We start from the raw sequence: 6001 nt of genomic DNA on the forward strand, positions 1-6001 counted from the left end.
CAGTTTACAAAACCGATGAGACCCCCCACCTTACTTATCCCACTGGTATTTCTACGGTTAATATATTCTAAAAACTAGTTATTAAAAATTATTTGGATATTACATGTTTGGATGCTGTTATTAATACTTATTAATTTAATTGCATATTAAGCCTTACAAACAAACTTATCTTATTTTTCACTCTCTGTGTGTGGGCGCGCGGGAAATAAACGTATGCGTAAAAAAAGAGAATCTGGTTTTTCAACTCAGCTTTAATTCTATACCTTAGTAGATCACAATTATGCAAATATTTTTCTTTTCATTTCTAAATTAGAAATACTTTGTTTCTATTCTACAAATGAGAAAAGGCAGAGTTGATTGTCTGTATGACTAGCTTTTCAATTCTCAAGCACACTTAGCAATACCGTGCTACCAAAGGTCTAGTAATGCTTCAACCTCAGACACACACCTAGTTAATCATGTTCCTCGTGCTGCATACTGTAAGAATTCAAGGAAATAACCTTGACGATATCAAAGTCTACAAGCTACGATAAAATCAACCCTTTCCAGCCATCTCCCGAAACCAAGTGAATTTGACAACTGGAATCTTAGCAATTAACATTCTTTAATATTTTATATTCAATGTCTACAGCTTTAACTCAGCAAATGGAAAGAAGTAATAAAATTCATGATTCAACAAATTTATCTGTGTATAAAACACTTCCCATAACGCATGCGAACTATGTCGATTGCTTAGTATTCAGTGTAACCGCTAGGATCGCTGTCTGCGCCTCTAAAACAGAGCTCTAAGGTTCTACCGGAGACTGGTCTATTGATTTCTGCTAGAAATGGTACATCGATAAGTTCTTTCGGACTTAACTTTCACAAGTAAGTTTGATACAAACGAGTTATTTAAATTTCTCATAATATTATCACGTTGCTCTTCTTCAGTTTGGGTTTCATCTGTAAGTCCGAAAAACTGCAGTTAAAAAAGCGCATAATATTATTTGAAAAACTGTCAGTCATTTCACAAAGTATCTTGAACCATGGTAGTGGTTCATAATAGAAACCGTCCATTTATTCTTCTTTGTTATTTAATATTGTTCCGCCAGCCTACAGCAAAAATGGCTGTGAGTATTGTAATAAAACCTGAACAATATTACTAAACACATCATTACGCATTGTGTAGGGTAGTTTTTAGGTTTATGTGACTACCTAGCAAATAAAAGCGATTGTAAAACCGTTGACACCCAATCGTTTTAATGTAGTCTGTGGTTTATATGGAGCCTCATAATTACTACATGCGCATGTATATAGCTGCGTGCAGGCCGTGGATGCAATTTAGTGTTTATATGGCAGCCATGACACATGTACCATAACGATTATTAACTTAACTGTTGTAACTGTATTGATTTCGCCTATCATTTGTTTATTTATAGGGTTCCTACCCTTTCGGACAAGACTCTGCTGACAGAATCACAGTTTTTTTTCACGACTGCATGATCGATATCGGCCATTTTACACAAGCGTCTATACAAACGTTTACGCTGTCTCCCACAACAGAAATCTTTAAGCCGTAGTTTAAAAGATAGCACCAAGCTCAGTTTCGATCAACAGATCGGCAATCAGGATGATGGCTGATGGTAAATGTCGAAATTTGAATTTTATAGACACTGTAAATAGAGTAGCCATCGTAGAAGCTGACTATATGGAATGGCAAGCATCATGCAAGCCGGAGATGGCGATTCTAGGCGAAAGTGAGGCAGAAATTTTGTTGCTATATATTTCATTTAGAAAATAACTAGTGTCAGATAAAGTATGCAGCACCGACGGCCCACGGTCATAGAAGTGTCACGACCCAAACTCCATCAGAAATGGAGGAAGAAAAGTTATATTAATATAATCAACTCATAATTGTTAATCAACACATTTTCAACCTCGTAGAGTGTGCAGAATGTCACTAAGAGTAAATCTGGCCAACTGCAGCAAAACCGTAACCGTCCTTCCCATGGCCAGCGGAGAGGAGGAGGAGAGAGGAGGAAATATAACTACAAGAAATATTAAAAATGCTTATTTGTTGTATGCATATGCTATTATATTATGACACATTGTCATGTATTTACATTGATTATATATGATGGACATAAAAAACTAAAGAAGAAAGATTATTAAAAATTGTTAATTTAAAAAGGGGGAATAGGGATCTCCAAAAAAATACAGAAACAAGATAGGTAGCTTAAAGTGAAAATGCAATCGCAAAAAGGTAAAACAAACTTGAGGTTTGAAACAGTGTTGATAATATTTCCCCAAGCTACAAATCGCTATTTTAACTCCATGTCTAAAAGCTGTAATATTTAGAAGCTAAAATAGCGATTTGTAACTTGGAGAAATAATGTCAACACTATGTCTCAAACCTTAAGCTTGTTTATTTTTATTTTTTTGCTATTGCATTTTCACTATATTGTTTCTATAACTTTTGAAGATCCCTATTCCCTCTTTTTAAGTTAACAATTTTTAATAATCTTGTATTACTGATGTGTTCGAAGTAAACTTTACTTGGAAGTCGTGTCATTAAAACCGATGCTTAGTTTCCTTAAACCTAAATGAATAAAACGCAATAACAATAGACATATAGATTTTTTCTTTAACCACGCTCACGTTTAATTGAACGAGGTCATTATTGACTATCTATATAATACGATTCAATGTTACATGTGTGTGTGTGACGGAACTCCTAAACCGCTGGACTCACCAACTTCTAAACGGTGTCAATGAAGTCGTCTCGGCCCCGAGGTTTGCACAGAGGTAAAGCTTTTCACCTTAGGGAATCCGGGTATTTCACGAAAACACGTTTATGGCAATTCCCTGAAAGCGGACCCCAAATTTAGCACTGATTTGCGTTACAGCACGTAAATAAGTAGGCCTACTAATGACCTACCGTTCGTAACTTGGTTAAAGAAATTAAGTTTGCATTACACGTGCAATAATCATTAAACTGAAAAGTTGAAAAATAGTAGTTCAAGTATTACATCTTTATTATAGCGGCCCTGTAAATGTGAGCCATAGGTCCACGGGTACGCCAGTTATTTATATAACAATAACAAACAACATACTTTTACTGCAAGTTACTTTGAAGAATCAGTAACAAAGTACACCTGTTTGGGTATAACACAACAATGAAGTGAAATACCACTTCGTCCCAAGTTTAGAAACACGCATATTTTGTTATCCGAAGCTAAGCCTACCCTAGTTACGTAAATGATGCTAAAAATTAATCGTGTGGTATTTCTAACAATATTTTGCGTGTATAAATTGGTTCCACAACTTCGCCAGCTTTCGACGTTTGCCTCATAAAAAATCATTTCACTCAACGTTTGGTTTACAAATGTTTCAATAATCTCTGCACAACTGTAAAAGTGCCGTTAAAATCTAACTTTAAAATGTCTTCAGCATTTTTACGTCAAGATGAAGGTCAAACAGCTAAATAAAGACCCCATTTTAATTGTCAAATATAAATTGTACGGCAGGAAGTTCACGGCGGCATTTGCTGCCGTATTTTTCAAAATGGCCGTCGTGCTCTCAGACAATCACTAAAATCCACGGGCAACCCTTCGGTATCCCTTTGCCGTCGTGCCCTCATGCTCTAAATTTGTATTGCGTAATGCAGTAACCATTGGGGATCACAAACACTGGACTTATAACCTACAGAAACTAACTTGTTACGAATAATATATCATACAAAATGCAGTGTGAAGTTTGATCGCCAGTAAAACGTTCTTGTAGTTTGTTGAGTTATACCGCACCAAGGGCTCTTAGTCTTAGTAGTAGCAAGCAGTTCAAATTGGCGCTCAAACAACAAACCCGCAGAGCTTACACAAAAATCCACAGCGACAGTGGTACGTGACTATCAAAGTCAGTATGTACATATGCTGGTCAGAGTGAAGTGTATTACGTCAGATACTCCTTCTATTAAACATGCTGAAAAAAGAATTAGTTAAGAGGGAGAATGCCGTGAAACTTTTTTCTGTGGTAGCCATGTTCCAGAAATTTGAACTTTTTTTTCATCGTTAAATATGTAGATTACGTCCTGATTTCTAGCCGCGGCTCGCAGAATGGCTCCGAGTTTTTCAACTACAAACTTTTAGTTCATAGCTCTGTCACCTCTTGACCAATTTGAGATCTAATTACTTTCAATCAAAGCCTTTCGATTGATGTATTTGACCACGTCCAGTCTCAGATTAATTTACTCTGATCCTGCCTAAAATAATTTCAGTTTGAGGGTAGGCTAGTAGAGATCCTGATGAGTAATAAAATCGAATCGACTATACCTGCGTCCCACGCTTGGTATTGCTGGCGGATTATTTTATTTTTCATTTTACATCTCGCCGACTTCAAGACTTTGATTTCCGAAAAAAAAAAATATAATGTGCATTTCCTTCTTTTGTTGTTGTTCTTTTTTATTTCTTACGCGGGATTTCACATTTCCGAGAAAAATGACCAGATTTTCCCCTTCTTTTAAAAAATTTGCGAATGTGAATTTTGCTCGTGAGAAAAAACAAATCGAAAGTAATACAGTAAAATGATAGAACATTGCAGCAACACATGTACCATAATACTTCTTAAAATTTGTGCTATTTTTATGTACAAACGTGCGCCACAATCTTAGGCACATATTTTTACAATGCTACTTTGCAAATTTAAAAAAAAATCAACCCATTACGCTATATTTCACTGGGCGGAGCGGATGAAATAGTAGTGCGTCTCGCGAGCAAAATGGTAGTATGGATCCTGGTAATTATAAGGGAAAACTTGGATATTGTGAGACATTTAATGTAAAAAAATAATTTGGATGAAACCATTGGTGACTTGATAAGCCGAATATTGAATGAAGACGAGAATGTCGCGGTCAGGGGGTTTCAGACACTCTTGGCACAATTTTATTTTTATGTATTTTCCCTGGCCAAATAAAAAGGAAAACGAGGTTTCATTGATTAGTTTAATCCTGCCTTAAAGAAATGCAAATACCGCGGATATTGAGAATTCCCTCAGGTTTAGAAAATGAAGGGAAATAGGATATAACAATAATTAGGCCAGATTGATTTTACGTTCATACCCACCAAAGGCTGCATCAGCTAGCTAGGATAAACGTTGCTGAATGACAGGTAGCGAATTGCGTAGTGAAGACGCGTGATTCTGTCGGTTATGACCATGTGTTATACTGTAGTGTAGGCTTAGTTTACTGTTTATCGGCACTAGCTTACGTTAGAAATTAAAAGAATAAATATTAATAGTAGTAGTAGTACTACTGTTTAGAAATATAATGATGATCTTATGTCATGGCAGTACGTCTTTCTATCTATCAGTCTGTCCGTCAAGATTTTCAAAAGACTGCTGTTCGTAGACCATGTAACTGATTTTCGTCGTCAGACATGTTAGGGATAGATTTTATTGGCAGAAATTAGGTCTTTAAACTTCTCTCCCAGGGATTTTGTCTGATGATTCTCGAAGTTAGACAAATTAATAAAATGATAGAGGTACATAAAAGTTGTAAACAATACTTAGGTCAAAGGTCATTTGGGATCAGGAAGGGGCAAAAGCTAGAAATCTTATAAAGCACTTGTTCTGTTTATGTGCGAGTCTGATCTTTATCAAAGTTGGATAAATCAGCAAGTGGATAGAGATGCGTGATATTTGTAAGGTCACCAAGGTCAAATCCTGGAAACCTTTAAATTGCTTCTCCTCTGAGAGATTTGGTTTGATCCTTCTCTAAGTTAGACAAATTAATAAGCGGAGAGAGGTGCCTAAAAGTTGTATAGATTTTCAGGTCAAACGTCATTTAGGGTCAGGATGGGGCAAAAGCTAGGAATCTTATTAAGGTCACAGGGCATTTTAAATCAGCATGATACTTTTTTTTTATCTTAAAGCTGATGTACTGTTACTTCATAAATCGCATTGGTTGATATTTACCTACATGATAAACAACCTGGAAGGATAGGCCAACTTCCCAAGCCTCCAATGAAAA

The 6001-nt window shown here is 36.1% G+C and overlaps 1 protein-coding gene across 2 annotated transcripts in view; it reads right to left on the reverse strand.

The window, feature by feature from the left end:
* The window catches only part of LOC106459370, a 94908-nt gene that overhangs the window by 76775 nt on the left and 12132 nt on the right, over positions 1 to 6001 (reverse strand). Inside the window, exon 1 of one of the 2 annotated variants that reach the window (XM_022385843.1) lies at positions 3854 to 3888. The exons of the other annotated variant lie outside the window; for it this stretch is intronic. The gene's annotated coding sequence lies outside the window, so the exon portion shown is untranslated. Of the gene's footprint in view, positions 1 to 3853; positions 3889 to 6001 lie in introns of those variants that run through there. 2 annotated transcript variants of the gene reach the window in all.

The sequence above is a fragment of the Limulus polyphemus genome, unplaced genomic scaffold, assembly GCF_000517525.1.
Source record: "Limulus polyphemus unplaced genomic scaffold, Limulus_polyphemus-2.1.2 Scaffold598, whole genome shotgun sequence".
Classification (NCBI taxonomy): domain Eukaryota; kingdom Metazoa; phylum Arthropoda; class Merostomata; order Xiphosura; family Limulidae; genus Limulus; species Limulus polyphemus.